Source organism: Struthio camelus, chromosome 23 (genome assembly GCF_040807025.1).
Source record: "Struthio camelus isolate bStrCam1 chromosome 23, bStrCam1.hap1, whole genome shotgun sequence".
NCBI lineage: Eukaryota > Metazoa > Chordata > Aves > Struthioniformes > Struthionidae > Struthio > Struthio camelus.
Genome location: NC_090964.1, coordinates 4,010,316 through 4,026,517, shown reverse-complemented (window position 1 = coordinate 4,026,517; position 16,202 = coordinate 4,010,316). Strand labels below are relative to the sequence as shown.

The 16,202-nt window shown below is 43.7% G+C and overlaps 1 protein-coding gene across 13 annotated transcripts in view; it reads left to right on the top strand.

Moving 5' to 3' along the window:
• HIVEP3 (HIVEP zinc finger 3) overlaps positions 1–16,202 on the top strand; it is a 335,389-nt gene that overhangs the window by 218,919 nt on the left and 100,268 nt on the right. For 9 of the 13 annotated variants that reach the window (XM_068917181.1, XM_068917189.1, XM_068917188.1 and 6 more), the window contains one exon: positions 13,389–13,483. The gene's annotated coding sequence lies outside the window, so the exon portion shown is untranslated. Of the gene's footprint in view, positions 1–1,061; positions 1,248–5,737; positions 5,888–12,335; positions 12,414–13,388; positions 13,484–16,202 lie in introns of those variants that run through there. The other 4 variants (XM_068917187.1, XM_009689677.2, XM_068917186.1 and 1 more) reach the window with 4 other exon arrangements.

Sequence of the window (16,202 nt, the reverse complement as noted above, 5' to 3'; positions counted from 1 at the left end):
AGCAATTTAAGTGTTATTAGCTGGCTTGGCATGATGAAGGAGGGAGAGGTAATTCCTGTTCCTTAAGGGGATGCAGGCTCCGTGAGAACAAGGATTGCCTAGTGTTTCTCGAGTGGATTTTCCTTAGAAGGGCTGCGCGTAGCAGTTATTCTTTGCACAAGTGGAAATAGCTAAGGAATTTCTTTAGTCAAGTTTGAGGAAGCCTCTTGGCATCTCCGCTTGAGAAGTGGGCTGAACTCAGAGATTTCTGCTGTGGAAGGAAGTCAGGGCTGGTAGGGGCGGGATAAAGTATTTCTGTGTGTATTTGAGCCGAACAAAAATGTGTTGGGTCTTTGCACACTTGAAGGAGGAAAACAAAGTTTGGGTTGTGTTTAAAATAAAAATGGCTTCATTTTTAAGGTGTAGAGTGTTTGACTTCGGAACAAAGTAGTGCAATAAAAGGTCAGACCAGAACCAAGTATAAAAATAGAGTTGTAGATATCTACAGAAGAATGTGAAGCTTTTCGGAGTTGGAAGGGGAGTCAGGCTGGGTGTTTAATTACCTCCCACAAACCTGCTCGTAGTGCTCAGGTATTTCCTTCATGACTTTCTCAGACTAAAATTAACAAAAACTGAAGTGAACCCACTCTTCCCCACCATTTCACCACTCTGTTTATGTGAGAAAATTGGCAAGGACACAACAGTGTGACCACTGTATTTTGGAATAAGTGTACATTTCTTTTGGAAGGGAGAATCTCTGCTGGAAGTTATTCTGCAAGAATTTAGAAGTGTTTCTGGCCAATATCCTTTTGTGGAAAAGTGTGTGCCTCAGTTCCCACTTCTGTAAAATGGGGTTAAAAATATTCTCCCACCCTCCCAGGAGCATTGCCACACTCCTGCCGCAGCAGTTTGTAAAACACCACAGAGTTTTTCCACCGGTGTGAAAAATGCTAAATACAAGTAAAAAGATACTATTTTAAATAGCATTCTAAGTGTTTCATGCTACAGTGAGTGACTGCAAATAACTATGGAAACATGTCATGGTAAAGATTCATAGCTGTAGTGTGTGAGCACTCGGGACTGAGGAGGCTAATGCTTTTTAGTGCTGACGGTCTGCCAGCTGCCCGAAGAGCTGCAGAAAAGGATAAAAGGGATGCAGGACTCACCCGAGATCTCCCTCACGCCGTGCAGGTGGCCCCTTCGGCAGCGCAGCCTAGACCTTCACGTTTGATATCAGCGGCTCGCTGGCTGACAAATGTGCCGCCCTGGTTTGTATCGTTACTAAGGCGATCCCTTTTTTAGTTCGAGGAGTGTTTATTAAAACTGAATCCTTGCTGCTTTTGTAAACCTGTTTTAAATGGCGCTGTTTGCTTTCAGAAACAGTAAAGCGCGCAAGGCTACAACCATGACTGCCAAACTGCAGAAATTTTCGTAACCCTAAGGCAGTGCTGTGCTGCTTGCTTTTGCTGAAGAAAAGCCTGCGGTGTTGGCTTTATTATGCATTACGCAGGTCTTAGGTCTTTAAAGAAGTTAAGGGAAAGTCCCAGATGAGGTGTTGGTTGCCTTATAGTCTCCATGGAATATAGTTTCTTTCTGATTCTGCCTGTAATTCATTGCCGTAGTCAAGGTCTGCTGCCTTCATGTTTTGATCTGTCATCCACCTGTGGGGATTTGCTGCAAAGTTAGAAAATATTCTGTGTTCGTATTTGCATTAATCAGAATTCAGAATTATTCGGAAGATAGGAGATGTTACGCCAAAATGATAAAGCAGCATTTGAATTTTTCTAAGTAAACAGGTGTAAGAGCAGAAACGAAGGCCATCAAGTATGTCACTGTAACAAAAAGCCTCGAATCCCAATTCCTCTCAACTGGAGCTAAGTCATTCCCTGGCAGTCAGTCATGTATCTAGCCTGCCCTGGGAGGTTCTGCTTGTGGATGAGGACAAAAAGGAATCACCAAAAGTCACGTTGAGAACGAAGAGGTATCACAACAAACACAGCTGCGCATTGCTAATTTTTTTTTTTTTTTTTGAACTCGGTTCAGCCATCTCTCGTTAATTGGAGCAGTAGCTTCCTAAGTGAATGGTAAGTTTGGCAGGTACCTTAGTAATTGGTACTGTGAATTAAGGTGACAGATGTGGTCCTTCTTTGCATGGACAAGTATGCTGAGTCCCACCGAGGTCAAGCAAGGCTCTTGGTTGGTAAAGACACTCAGCCCCCAGCTCCGAAATGACGCAGGGATGGAGAGCTAAAAGGAGGGAGCGTATGCAGCGGGTGTGGGGAGAGGGCAGGAACCGGTGTTCGGTTGGCGAGCAAAAAGATTTAAAAACAACAAAAAAAAAGTGTGTTCTTTTTGTTCATTTCCTGAGAGAAACAAGCCAGTGAAGGAGTTAAAGCTGGGGAGGGCACCTATTGCTGAAAAGCGTTTTCTAAAGGTGTTTGCTGAAAACCTTCTCTCTCTGTTCGTAAATGAAGGAGGAAAGTCAGGGATAGCGTGGCAGCGCAGCCGCAGAGAGCGGTGCAGATGTCTGTGCCTGACTGAATTCAGAAGGCAGCGCTACTCGCAGCCGGGAGCGGGAAGGACAAGCCGATGCGCCGGGGAGCGTGCTGGAAACGCGCGCCCGGTTGCGTCCCAGGGCGAGAATGGAAACTGCAGCTTTGCATGCTTTAGAGTTCAAATAACTGAATGCATTTGCGCCTTGAAGGGGGACAGTTCAGAGAATCTTGGCTGCCCGGTACTTCTCTTTCCTGCTTCTGCACCAGCGCTGCGTCAAGAACCGAAAAAGCCTTTCGCAGTGCAGGAAACTCCATGCTGAGCGTTCGTTTTGTCCTGCCTCACTCTGAAAAATATACCGAGTATCGTACTTGGGGAGTTGCTTTGGGAATACGGTCACGGGTTACATCCCTGTTGGAAGGGAACGTTGTCGCCCGTGCGTGCACAGAGGATACCTGAACTCAGTTTGCAGCGACGTTTGTGGCTGCGCTTGCCCGGAGAGGGCACTTGGTGCCTGGGCTCCTCGGGGCTCCGAGAGCCATCGCTCCCGGCGCTGCGGGGCCCGTTTGCGCTCGATGGGCAAGGGCGTGTGTATGTGTGAGAGCCAGCGCAGGGGATGTTTTCCATTTAACAATGTTATTTCTGGCACTCCTACTTTTTCTGTAATCACTGTGGAAACTGTTATGCTTGGGGGTTCATCAAGGAAGCACTGTAAGTTCTTCTAGGGAGAAATATATTAAGCTGGTGGCTGTGATACTGATTTCATAAGGGCTAATTTTAATTGGGAACAGTGTTTTCAGGAGATTTTTATTGGCTGTGTTTCTAATGGAGTTAAGAAACGGCTTAAGTGAAATGGCAGCAAAGAGCACCCAGTGTGCTGGAAAGGGGCAGTTTGGTGTTTGGACACTCTGGTGCCACATTGTATAGAGGTGTTTCAGGAAAAAAACCAGTTATTAACAGTTAGAAGCCAGATTTTCTTTTGAAGAAGGGGAAAAAAAATTCTTATTTCAAGTAAATAGCTCTGCATTTGATAGTATCTGCCCACAAAACAGTGATGGTTTGGGTCCTGCCTTAGAGACATACTAGGAGATAAAGGTGCAGGTGATTTAATCTGATAGTTTTTAAAGTTATCATTATTATTACTATTTAGATCTATTAACAGGTGCCTTACTCCACCACGTCCCCAAGTGGCTCTGTTATAGTAGACCAGTGTGGCTTCACCTTGTGGCTGGGGCTAGATTTGGGACACCTAGGTGCCGTGGTACCTCAATCTGGGAACGTTTCCGGTATGCAACTGCACAGTGGAAGGGCTGAGGGCAGGGCAACCCCGAGGACCAGCCATTTCGTCCAGACTGGGGTTTGTGCCAGCGCCAAGGAGCTGACGCCAGCCATACGCCTGCTCTCGTGGTCGCGCTACGCTCTGGTGCTCCTTGCTCTGCACGCACACGAGTTTCCTCGCCACCCCTTCGTGCGCTGCGAGCGCGCTGGTCATGTGTGCTGCAGGCAGGATTTGGGGACCCAGAAAACCAGTAAATAACCGCGAGGAGAGGCTTGGCAGGCAGCTGGAGCGGGCGCTTCCACGGACCGTCCCGTGCAATACAGCGCCCAGACCCAAGCCTGCTGCAGCGCCCGCGGGCGAGGATGAGGGTGGTCATCCTGCTGTTTCCGCTGGCTCCCAGCACGCTCGCTGTCAGCGCTGGGCGGTCTCTTCTTACCCATAACGTAGTAGCCCGCTGGCTGATAACGAAGCGATACGCACAGACTGCATTTAACCACGTAGCACGACTTTCCGCCGGGGATAACGGTAACAACACTGCTCTCTGCACGCGGGAGATTTCCAGAGAACGTCCACGTTCATTTTATAGGCACAATACAAAGCACAGAGATCCCCTGAGCACCTGCTTACGGCTGTGAAGCGCTGGCACTCTTCACAACCACCAGCTATTAACCCCCTCACTAAACTGCAGTCTGAGCTGCTAAATTTGCCATTTTTCTCTCAAGGTGTAGAAACGTACTATTTCTCCTGTGTTCGTGCACCGCATAGCGGGTGGTTGTTTTCTGGGGTCAAGCAGCTGCTCTGACCCAGCCTAGAAACTGGCCTATACGACTTCTGTCATTAAGAGCACGAGGATCTGACATGCTGGATGACGTCGAAAGTTCGCCTAGTTCGGAGGCCTGACTCTGAACGGGAATAAGGGGAGGATGCAACAAGCCTGGCGATACACTGACTGTGGGAGAAACTTCTTCCCAGGCGAAGTATTCGTGTTCGTTATCGTTAACCACTTCTTATTATGATCTGAACAATACCATCAAATACTAGAAACTACAGGTATAGAAAAGCTGGATGTGTGATTGCAACTTCAGGGAGCTTGCAAGCAAAGGCAAAAATTAAATAAGAGAGCACGGGGATAAGGGAAAGAGAAAGGGTTACAGTGGCCAGGCGATGAAGTGGGTTTGCTAGCTCTCCTATGTGTGGTATATTTTACTTGTGGTACTTAAGAGCGCTCTTTCTTCACTGGCATCTGTGGAAAGGCTGATACCGGAAAGAGGAAAAGAGGTTTTGTCTGCGCTATACATATTTGATGTTGAGCGAGTATGCATTTTAATAATTACCTTAATAAGTTACTCAAACTCGCCTCTCACTTTATTTCTGGATCTCTGGAGGCATTCTGTTTGCTTAACACTCTTAAAGTCTTCATAGCATTCAACGAACGATTTATCATTATTGATTTACGTGGCACCTAGTACAAGCTTTGCGGCAGTGGTGTCCAAAAATTATAGTTCTTACAGGAGCGCTTCGCCCACCATTGAAACAGAGACTCTTCTGATTAACAGCGGAGAGGGGAACAAGATGGGCAGATTCATACAATTTGATGACCTCAGTGATTAATTATTCATTGAGCTTTTAATTTTGCATCTATCATTCTGGCTCTGTCTCCCCTGACTTCCCAGAGTAGTTGTCTGGGGAGGTGAAGCATCAACAGATACCTTTAGAGCGGGGAGGTTTGCAGTTTTGTATAGAAGGCAGGTCGGCTGTGCTGTGGGTTAACCCCTGAAACTCCATCTGCAGCTCAGCAGAGCCAGAGAGCATCTGGGCATCTGCTTTGCCCGTGAGTATTTCAAGTTTTCAGAGCCTCTTAGTTTTGAGCCCAAAGATCTGAGTTTCGCCCAGTACGATGAGCTATAGGGCAGATGACGGTGTTAATCCTTCCTGGCCCTGGAGTTAGTGCATGTACAAGTCTTTCTCTTTTCTCTCCTTCTTCAGGGCTGTGGAGAGAGAAGGGTTGCCACTGTTGTTCTTAGCAGTCCCGTAACACTTGCAGCTCAGCAAGAAAACTCTGCTCTCATTGGGCCTGATGCTTCAGGGCTTCCAGCGGATGTCTGCAGGTATCAGGAAGGCAGTTTTTCTAAATGCGTAAGCAGCTGAGTATGTTTTGGTTTGGTTTGTCTTTTTTTCCCCCTTTTCCTGAAAGGTCGAGGATGGCCAGAACTGTGAGAAGGACACTGAGGTTTAGGATAATGTGGTGCTATCAAGCATCAGCTCTCATGGAAGTGACTGTTTTCTTCCCTGGCTATGTCGTTTGGCTCATAAATTTGGGAGCACTACATTTGTGATCCAGAAGGAGATGTCCTATGAGGTATTCAGTGGTTTTCCTCTTCCCTGGAGCCAAGGACACTTAGGCTCCCCTGGACTTGTGCACACTTGACCTTTTCCAGCGCCTCAAGGGTAGGCAGCTTGAGCTCTGGGGCTTACACAGCGAAAGAAATGCCTGGTCTCCTGAACACTGCCACACTTGTAGTTACTGGCTTTTATAGAAGTCACCAGGGAAATGCACAGGAAATGAGAAAAGGTAATCTAGTGCTCCCTTCCAGCCCCCAGCTCCCTGCAGCTACGCAAGAGCCTTCGGTATCGTGCACAGTGGAGCGCACAGAGCAGCAGTCCGGGACCCAGGAGGTCCGATGTCGCTTCTTCATCCACTGAGTGCAACAGGCACGTCTGTCCCTCCAGCTCTGCGATGGTTGCCGTTTGTATAGTGGAAGCAAGAAGAGTCATTCATCTTTATAGGGCAAAAAGCCCTAATCATTAAGCATTCTCTCATTAGTTGGTCAGATACTCCCACTAGGTAGTCAGGTGAAAAGGTTTGGATTGTTCCTAAAAAGGTCTGTTATGTGAGAAATGAAATTGTGAATATGGTGATTTCTGTAGTAAAAATCCTTTCCTCTGTGGCTGGACAAGAGAACTGTTGAAATCTGGTTCTTATACGCTCCATTCCCAAAGCATCCTGCATTACATCACGATGAGTCCAAGCAGAAAAGTAAGATCCATAAGCTGAACTCTTCCCACAGGTGACTTCAGGCTGGCTTATATCAGGCCTGTTTCTGTCAATGCCAGGAACAACACTTTGGGGCCCCTGACACAGGGAAAAAACGTCAAATTAACCAAACCTCTTACCGCACGCTTTCTTTTCCCCTTTCAGAGTTGCAGTTTTTTATTGATGAACTGGGCTCATTTACTCCAAAGATCCGCTCTTCTCTTTAGTCCATTTGGTACTGTGGAGAGAACTGATGGGAACCGCCACAATAAAATTTTAATTAAATGCCAAGCAATAATTTGCAGTGAATAAAATGCGGTACCTACAGTACACTGTTGACATCTGTTCACAGACCCAGAGGGCCATTAGTGACTTTCAGAAGCAGGAGAAAAACACAGGTCCACTTACCTTGTTTTTTATGCCTTCTGTCTGTGGCAGAGAGACCTATTATGTTTAATATTTTATAGCGGTGCATTGTTGCCATCCTTCCTGTGAGTCATTTTTCCACAAGAAGCCCATGCTCACTATGTTATTTAACCCCGTTAGAGTGTTTTAAGGTTGATTGTAAATCTTCGGCAGAACTGGTCTTTTTATATGCTATGTTCGTGCCACTGCATTACTGCACAATTCCAGGAAGCAAAAGCTTTTTTAATATTCAGCCATCTGCGTGCTTGGGGGAAGGCCCGCTGCAGTCTGGAGGTTGGCACAGACGTCCCAGTCACCTGTAGGCTCAGGCCCAGCTTTTAAGCAGTTGCTTTTCATGGAGGTTCCCCCGCTATGTCTGAGTCCACTGGAAGATGATAATGAAAGTCTGCCTGCGTCCTAAAGAGGAGCATTTCCAAGCCTCTAGGATGAGTTTTGTCCAGCCTTGTCAGAGGTGTTTCAAAGGATGGAATGACTCTTGGCAGAGAGTTCTCACAACGTCCATCCATCTCTTTCTTTTCATCTGTTTTGCCCTGTTCCGTGAAGTTGTATGTGCCTATGCGTGCACCTCTGAGCTTTCATTGTTCAGATTCTTGCAGATAGTTGTGTCCCCTAAAAACATCTTCGGAGGCTTTTCTATATGATACGTTTAGCTCTTTTCAGGGTTTTTTTTTTTTAAATGACTCACTTTTTTTTTTAGGGAATTCCTCACTTTCTTCAGGTTTCTGACATTAGGGAACCTGGAACTTAGTCCAATTATATGTTGTTATACTGATTTTTTTCAGCAGAGCTCCTGCTGTGCAGCCTCATAGGTTTGAGGCCAAAAATACATGCAAGTTTCATTTAAATAACAGTAGTGGAAACTTTCTATGGAAAGAAGACACCCAAAAAAGCCCCTGAAAGAACAAAGTAGTTGCCTTACAGAATGACTTCCTTTTGCTGCATTGTTTTCCGTTTGCATCAGCCGTTTGTCTCCTTTGGGCTGTGCAATTGTGGTTCTTTGGTGTGTCATCCAGCAAAAGTACAGCAGAATTTCTGTGCACAGAAGAGTATTGCTACTTTTCTCTGTTACAAGGCAAAAAGCCCCAACTGCGCTCTGTACAAATTGGGCCTGTGACATGAATGGAATTTTAAAATTACAATTAGTCCTGAAAGCTTTGCTCAAGGCTTATACTTCTGTGTAGTCCTTCAGAGTCCTTCAGATAAAGAATGTGAGCGTTAGCACAGAAATTCCTAACATGTGGGAGCTTCTTGACCAAGGAGATGAAAATATTGTGGCATGTGAGCATCTACAACGCAGAGATACGTTTTTGTTTCAAAAATTTTCCTAAACTGTTGACCATGTTGTGGCAAATACAGCTCATTTTGTTACGTGGGTGCTTTATGGAGCTGTTAATGACTGCAACCCCCAACAAGGTTCTGGTTTCTCTTCTGGACCTCAGCGTAGTTGCATTGACTTTCGCAGTGAACTGCGGCACACGTGTTCTCTCCCGGCATTACTCATGTGGCGGGGAGTTTAATGTTAGCTTTCTTGCATTCGTTCTTGGGTGGAGCCTGGATAGTCATGTTTTGCAGGCTGGAAAGTGAAATGTTCATTTGGGACTGTTGGGAAGATTAAGCAAAGTTTTTGTAGTTTAATGAGCCACCTTACTTTTTAGTTGAAATAGCTACCTATATGATGCTTTCTGCTCCCAAATGGGCTCTAGTGTTCTGCAGTGAGATTTCTGTTTTCTTTGTAACACTGTTTTCTATCACTGGTGATGTCCTCAGTCTCACAAAAGGTTAGTTCATAGCCTCACTCCATTCCTTTAGTTCAGCAGAATATTTTTACTCTGCAAAAGTATCAAAAAGTTAAAAAGCGTAAAACTTATCCGATATCTGTGACAGCGTAAAACTTATCCCATATCTGTGACTGCGTTTACTTCTGTTTGTCCTTAATTATTTCTGAAGGCAGTGGTCATCCTTTGTTATGTCTGGAAAAAAATTCTAAAATACCATATGGAAGTAAAATAAGACCAACGAGCACCAGAAATGTACCACATGAATAATTGTTGTTGTCATTGATACGCTGTTGATAAGGTTGTGTGAAAGATGAATGAATAGCTATAGAAAATGCCATAGACACTATGTCATGCTTGACAGCAGATTTCTTCTGAGAACATTGTATTTTAAATGTGTATACAAACCTCGGGGAGGGGGACGGGCTGCTGATTTCCTGAGGGTCTTCAAGTAAGGACATAACCGTGTTTATACTGCAGCTATTTGCCATGTTATCTAGACTGGGAGGGAGTTTTATGGATTTCTGCCAGGCCGGAAAGGCTTGAGCTGTCTATCTGGGAAGGCGCTGCTTGTCCCCTACAGGGAGATGACTAACGGGGCTGCATCCCACCCTTTCATACCACCTTTTCTTTGGAAATGCTTGATTTGAACTTGCAGTGGCCTGCAGAGCAAATTCCCAGAAGATGAGAAAGATAAGACTTTCTGGTCTTCTTGGCCATACACAAAACTTCCTGAAAGTTTATAATTTAATTCTTAGTGAGTAACCTTCTGAGAATATGCAGATTGATTTATATTTGAAGGGGAATCCTTTATATTCCAAGGGGAATGCAGATGAATTTTCTTCTTGGCTGTTTATTGCTAATTTCAGAGTTCCATAGTCTGCTGGACTTGTTTTTCCCTTTTATATTTGTCTGTGGCTTGCGATATGTTTTGCTGAAAATGCACCACAGTCACCTCAGACTACAGCTGCAGGCTTTTGCATGGCTCCTTGTCTCCCTTTTAGGAACAGGAAGAATAAATGGTGATGATGGATTTATAATAGGTGCATGGAAAACAAAGGACCAGGTTGGGGAGACGGTCTGAGCTCCCCAAAGCAAGAGATTTTTGCTAAGTTGGCAAACTGGTTTCACTTGACAGCTCCAAGTCCCCATGGGTTAAGGATGTAGGTACAGTGGCCAGTCATTCATTATGTGGGGTTTTCTTTAATTCCATACAAGATAACAAGAAAGTCTTGGTTAGACATTATCTTAATCTTGATATTGATGTTAATTAATCCTGATTCATTGTTATACGAGTATGAAGCCAGGCAGGAAATGAGCAAAAAGCATTACTGGGGGAAAAAAATCTCTGATTTCACACTTCAGGGTGTGGTGAGGGGAAGCTTTGAAGATGCTCTGTTCTTGCTGCAGTATAATATATTAACATTTTTGGTTTTGGCTCATGAAGTACTCTTTTCCCCTCACCCTTAGAAGCATCCGATGTAATTAAATTCAGAAGCAATGGCCCTTTCCAGCTCTTTCCTGTCAGCAGGGTGAAATAGCATATAAATGGTGGATTTTTTTTTTCCTCCTAAGTTCTTAATAGGTGAATAGTCGCTACAGAAAATCAGTTACTCAGTGCTACGTTACTTCCTGAGTTCCTTACATTGCTAGTATTTATTTTCTGCTGCTGAATCAAGACGCTGGATGCTTTCAGTTTCTCATTCAACTGGCTGCATCTTGACCCGCAAGTCTGTTTGGGATGCAGCACTGACGAGGGGGAAGACAGGAGGAAATCTTGTCAACAGCACTGCAGAAATTCGCTATTTCGTCAGAATGCACGGTTAAATGGTATGTTGTCACCCTTTGCAGACCCATTTGCAAAGGAGACTTGCCAGACATCTCCATGCTAGACTATTTTTTGTGATTCACAAAGTTGCTTACGTCCTGAAATAGAGATTTTTTTTCATCTAAAGGGTTTTGCAAGCTTTTATTCAGTAAGAAAGAAAAAGAAAAGAATCGAATCTCTTCCAGTTGGTGTCCAAAGGCACCTACCCAGGGGATAGGTGGAGCTGCCTGGCGTTTCTGGCAGTGCCACCGTCTTCCAGAAATGAGTAGTGAAAAGTTAGAAGAGCCCAGGCCCTCCTCTGGCTTAGCAAGGACACTTTGGCTGGGATATGAATTTTTAATTTGTGTTCAAACTGCTTTCATAGTGTCATTGCCTAGAGATAGAAAGCATGCAGCCTTGTTAGAGAGGGTGATAACAGCTACTTTATCTCAAGTGCCCGGACTGCTGCTTTTTTCCCCCCCTTTTTTCTTTTTAATCTGATATTCTGTTGAAAACCCAGATGGGGCAGATGCCTCCCAGTTAAGATTGATGTAGCTTATCAGTAGAAGTCTGTTTGCTATTTCATAGGATGCTCCCGAACTAAGTTAGGATAAAGGCTGGGGCTTCAGCTTGTCAAAGATGGTGTGAAAGGAAATTGGTTTAAATGTTTATGCATCAGCAAGGCCAGCTTTTATTCCCATGGCATGTCAGTGGTTCTTGGTGATTAGAGATGTCCTGGAGAGGCCTCGGTGGCAGAGGAGTGACATGACAGCAATGGGGATATACTCTCCCAAAGCCAGTGCAGTTCCCAGCTAGCATCAGTAAACGTTTCCAAAATGCTCGGTCTCTCTATTTTTTACTTCCCTTTTAAAATGAAAATTCACTTCTGTTAAAAGCATCTGTAGTGCCTGTTGTAGCACGGACCTTTCCTTGCTTATCAACAGAGAGATAGAGCCTAGAGCAGTGAGAGCTTGAGGTTGCTGACAGGTAGCAGTGGCTGAAATGAGCCCCTTTTGGTCTCTTGAAATAATTTGGTGAAGATCTTTGCACAGACCTGAGGCTTGCAGAGGGAAGTTTTGTGGTTCAGTGGCGAGGCTGGACGAAACTTGCCCTCAGACGCTTGAAGGAAGTTGAGACCCTTTGCTAGCCTAGGTGAGGTGCCCTGTTACAGCCTCTGCTGAGGCTGTCAACAACATGCCAGACTGAGAGTGTATTATTATAAATTTATTTTTGTACTCAATGAAAATTGCTAAAAATATTTGCCCTCACTCATCAGCCATCAAACTTCCCGCATTCTCTGTGACTGCAGAAAATCTTCTGCTGTTCAGCCCCATCGTTATTCTGTGCAGGTAACTTTTAATGAGAAATCAGTGCTCTGATCATTTATGTTGCAATTTTTCACCCACGAAAGAATATTTTGCATGCCATGTGAGAAGGCAGATTTGTTTAAAAATAAAACTGATTTGATATCCTGTTATTTCCTGCTGCAAGCAAGGCATTCACAGATACTCAAATGAGACCTCTTTTTTCCTATTTCTGTAGGTAGAAAGGTTGTTCTGAGATTGCACCGCTGGACAGGACTCCCCTTTTAGTATGTGGCAGAGTCTCTGTATGACACAGGCATGTGAATTGGTATCTTCAAGTCTCTGTTTCTTCTCTGTAATATTGGCATTATAATACTTACTGCCTCTGGTTTGTGTAGATAGACAGAAGTTTGGGAAGATGGATTGTCTGTGTGAAGCATGTTGTGGATGAGACCGTGGCCTCAGCTGAGGCACTATCATAATACAGGTGATCAATGATAGTTGAGATACGTAAGTACTTCTCAAGCTACTGGCCAGTTGGTTCATCCAGCTCTTCATTGGTTCTGGCTAGTTTATCCTTTGAAATAAAGAACATAAAGACTTAAGGCAGTCTGAGATCCTCCAAGCTTTTTCCTGATACTTGGTAGGTTAACTTTTCTGAAGCAAGCAATACAGAGCCCGCAGCTGTCCTTGAATTTCTATTCCAGTTCTTTTCTTTCTTTACAGTCAGAAAGCTTTTCCTAGTGTCTAACCTACGTCCCCCTTAGTGGAATTTAAGGCCATGACTACTTCTGCTATTCTTGACAGGCCAAGAAGATGGTTTGTTCCTTTCTGTTGTGGTCCTCCTTGTGTTTGAGTGCCGTTACGATGCCTCCTTGTAGTCTTCACTCCTTTAGATCAGATGAACCCGAGTCTTTCGGTCTTTTCTCACTGTCTGTGCTTTGTAGACCTCTGATCATTCTTGCTGTTCTTCTGGGGACTTTCCTACATCTTTGTTGAATGCAGTGTCCAATATCAGGACTTTGGTAGTGATACATAAGGAGAAAGTTGAATTTGTGAGTCTGATGAGCAACACTCCTCTTTGTCTCGTACTACGATGTTTGGTTTTGTTGCAGCAACATGACAGTATTCAACTCCTGTTTGTGATCCGTTGTAATCCTGAGAATCTTTTCTTAAAAAAGACCTTATCACCTCGCAAGTTATTTCCCTTGTGACTGTGCAATTGATTATTCATACGTTAGTACTGTTCACCTGTCATTCCTAAATTGTCTTTATCTTTTTCTTTTTCTAGACCATTTCTGCAATTTATCAAGATCATTTTGAATCCTAATCCTGGCCTCTGAAGTACTTGCCGCCTGTCCCAGCCTGGTATCAGCAGCAATTTTAGTAAGCATACTATGTTCCGTCATTCAAATCAATCACGGAAATATTGAAAGGAAATGTGATTCTCTGCGATGATCAGATTGTGCCAAAAGCAAGAGATTTTATTAGCCCTATTGAAGTTCTGTAATCAGAAATATGGTTACTTACCCTAGTGTTGTCTTACCAGTCAGTGGAAATGCAGATTACGTGCAGGACCTGGAATTGGAAAGACCAAAAACTGTGCGTTGTTAGAAAATCAGCAAGTGGACTTTCTCCTTGTGATAATTTTCTTTTTTCTTCCCCTTCAATAGAAAACCCATCATCCACGTACACCTCGTAGCTGCCCTTTTGTTCAGCAGATATTTGATGGTTAAAGAACCTCAGTATTTGGGGCTGAGGCCCAGAGGGAAAGAAACCAAACACAATTTGTTTCATGACTGAAAAGGCAGTTGTGAGTGAGGGTGGAAATGTGTTTGACTTGGTGGGGGTTTGCAGCAGTTATGTGTCAAAGTAGAAGGTCTATGTCCTTTGCTTGGATTTTTGCCCTTTGGCTCAGATGCTGTCGTTAAATGTCAGTGGAATATCACATATGTTCATTTTGGTGGAGATGGCGAAGGGGGTGGTGTTCCAAGATTTATGTATTTCCGTGGGGTCTGATAAATGAAGCTTTATGGACCAAACTTATATTTATAACGCAAAGGGGCAGAGCCAGGTACTGCCCGCAGAGACCAAAAATATAGTTCACAGCTACTGTTTATGTCCCTATAACTGTCAGTGTTTAACAAATAAGAAATAAAAACAAAAACGGTGGAGGGATCCCAAAGGTAATCCGTTGCAAAGGAACTCAAACAAGGACTTGTTTCTTGTTTCTCTGTCAAGAAGAGTATAAAGCAGAGTTTTGTTGTTAGCTGCACCTAAATGTATACATGTTTGTCCGGACTAGCTCTTGGTTTCAGACTTCATCTCCTCTATAACATCTGCTGTTTCTGGAAATTCCATCTTAAGCAGGAAAAATAATTCATACTTGCCTTTCAACTCAGCTTTTGTAGACATGGTAATGAATGAGGATCTCCACGTCCCTGTGTCATAGGGTCAGTAATGCTAGTCACATATTAAAAAGGGAGAAACTAAGGCACAGAGAAGGCCAGCGCTTGCAGAGGCTCGTAGAGTGAGCCCAGACAAGAAATGTGGACTACCAGTCCCCTGACCTATGATCTGTATGTCTTCCCCAAAGGTACAAGAACTTGAGGAGCAATGAAGTTCTGTGGACAAAGACATGTAATTTTCAAGGACTCTAGCTACAATAAACTGATTTACTGTGGGGGGTGGGGGGGTGGGGGGAAGCCTCAAATATCCCTGTAGAGGGTACCTAATATGAATGATTTTGTATTTCTTCATTGCACATCACTGAGTGGATGAAATCTCTTCTGGCCGTAATTGTTTTATATTTGGATGTGCTGTCTGGTATGTTGGTGTTAAAAGCCGGTGCACAAAGGGATTTCTTTCTGGAGGAAGAAAAAGATAAAAAAAGCTTACGTTACCAGTAAATGATTCTTGATGTTTCAATAATCCTAAGAAGACTAATTATGATTAATTTATCTGTCTGGCTTTTGTTTATATGAAATAAAGACAATCTGGCTAAAGCATTTTGTTTAAAACCTTTTAGAGTGTTAGTAATATTTTTGACTTGTTTCACATGGTCTGTTGTATATAAACCTATGACTGGTTGGGCTTTTAGAGCGAATCATATGCATCCAGCATGTAGAGCCAGCCATTAGTTTTCCATCTCTCTTACACTTTTTTTGGTCAGTAAATCCCTCTCTTGTCCCCTTTCCCATATTGTCCATCTGTAGGTGGCCCAGCTACACCTGTGCAAATGTCTTCAAACATGTTTCTTCTCTTCTTGCAGCTTCTTTCTTGACAGTTGCGCCAAATGCCTCCTCTGCCAGTAGCGCAGTTCTGCTCCCGATCTTCTGGTATCTCTAAAAAGCCACATCTGTGTAGTGTCCTTGCCACTACCCAACCATGACTCCCTGTTCCCTCTGGAACAATCCTGCTGTAATTTTCCACTTGTGTATCTCACCAAAATCCATATCTTTTATCATTTGCATATGCCACTTGCTTCTCCTGTCTCTTTTTTTACTGCTTCTTTCGCTATTTTCCATTTCTGTAAAGCTATTTAGATATTTCAAAAAACAAAACTGTATGGCATTCCATATGCACTTGCCCATATGTATCTGCTTATAGTGAAGGTTTCAGAACAGTATCCAACAAATGAGGTAACTTTCCCTGAGATTCATTCCTCTATTCTCATTTCATATTTTTTCACTGCTCAAAAATGAACTTTCTTGGAAAGCTTCAATCAAAATATTAAGATATTTTTGACTTATATAAGAGTGAAAGACCAGAATATTCTTTCCTATAAAAGCAGTTGTGTTGACAATATGACCGTTACTCCATCTTTTCATCAGTTAACCTGGAAGCTTTGATGTCGCAGAGCAACAGAGAGTAATCACGTACACTGGAAAAGGCTTCTCTGGAAAGTCAATTCCTGATCACTTTCAACTGTCTTGTGCCTCCAGTTCTGCCTTCCATTTTAATTCAGTTTATCTTTTCTTGCATGGCTTCACAGTGCTGTGAACTCTGGCGTTTCTGAGGTATATATCCTTTGGGTTTGATCTTGCTAGGTTTCAACACTGTCTTCATCTGTGAATTTACCCATGCGCTTTAATGAAAAGCCAAA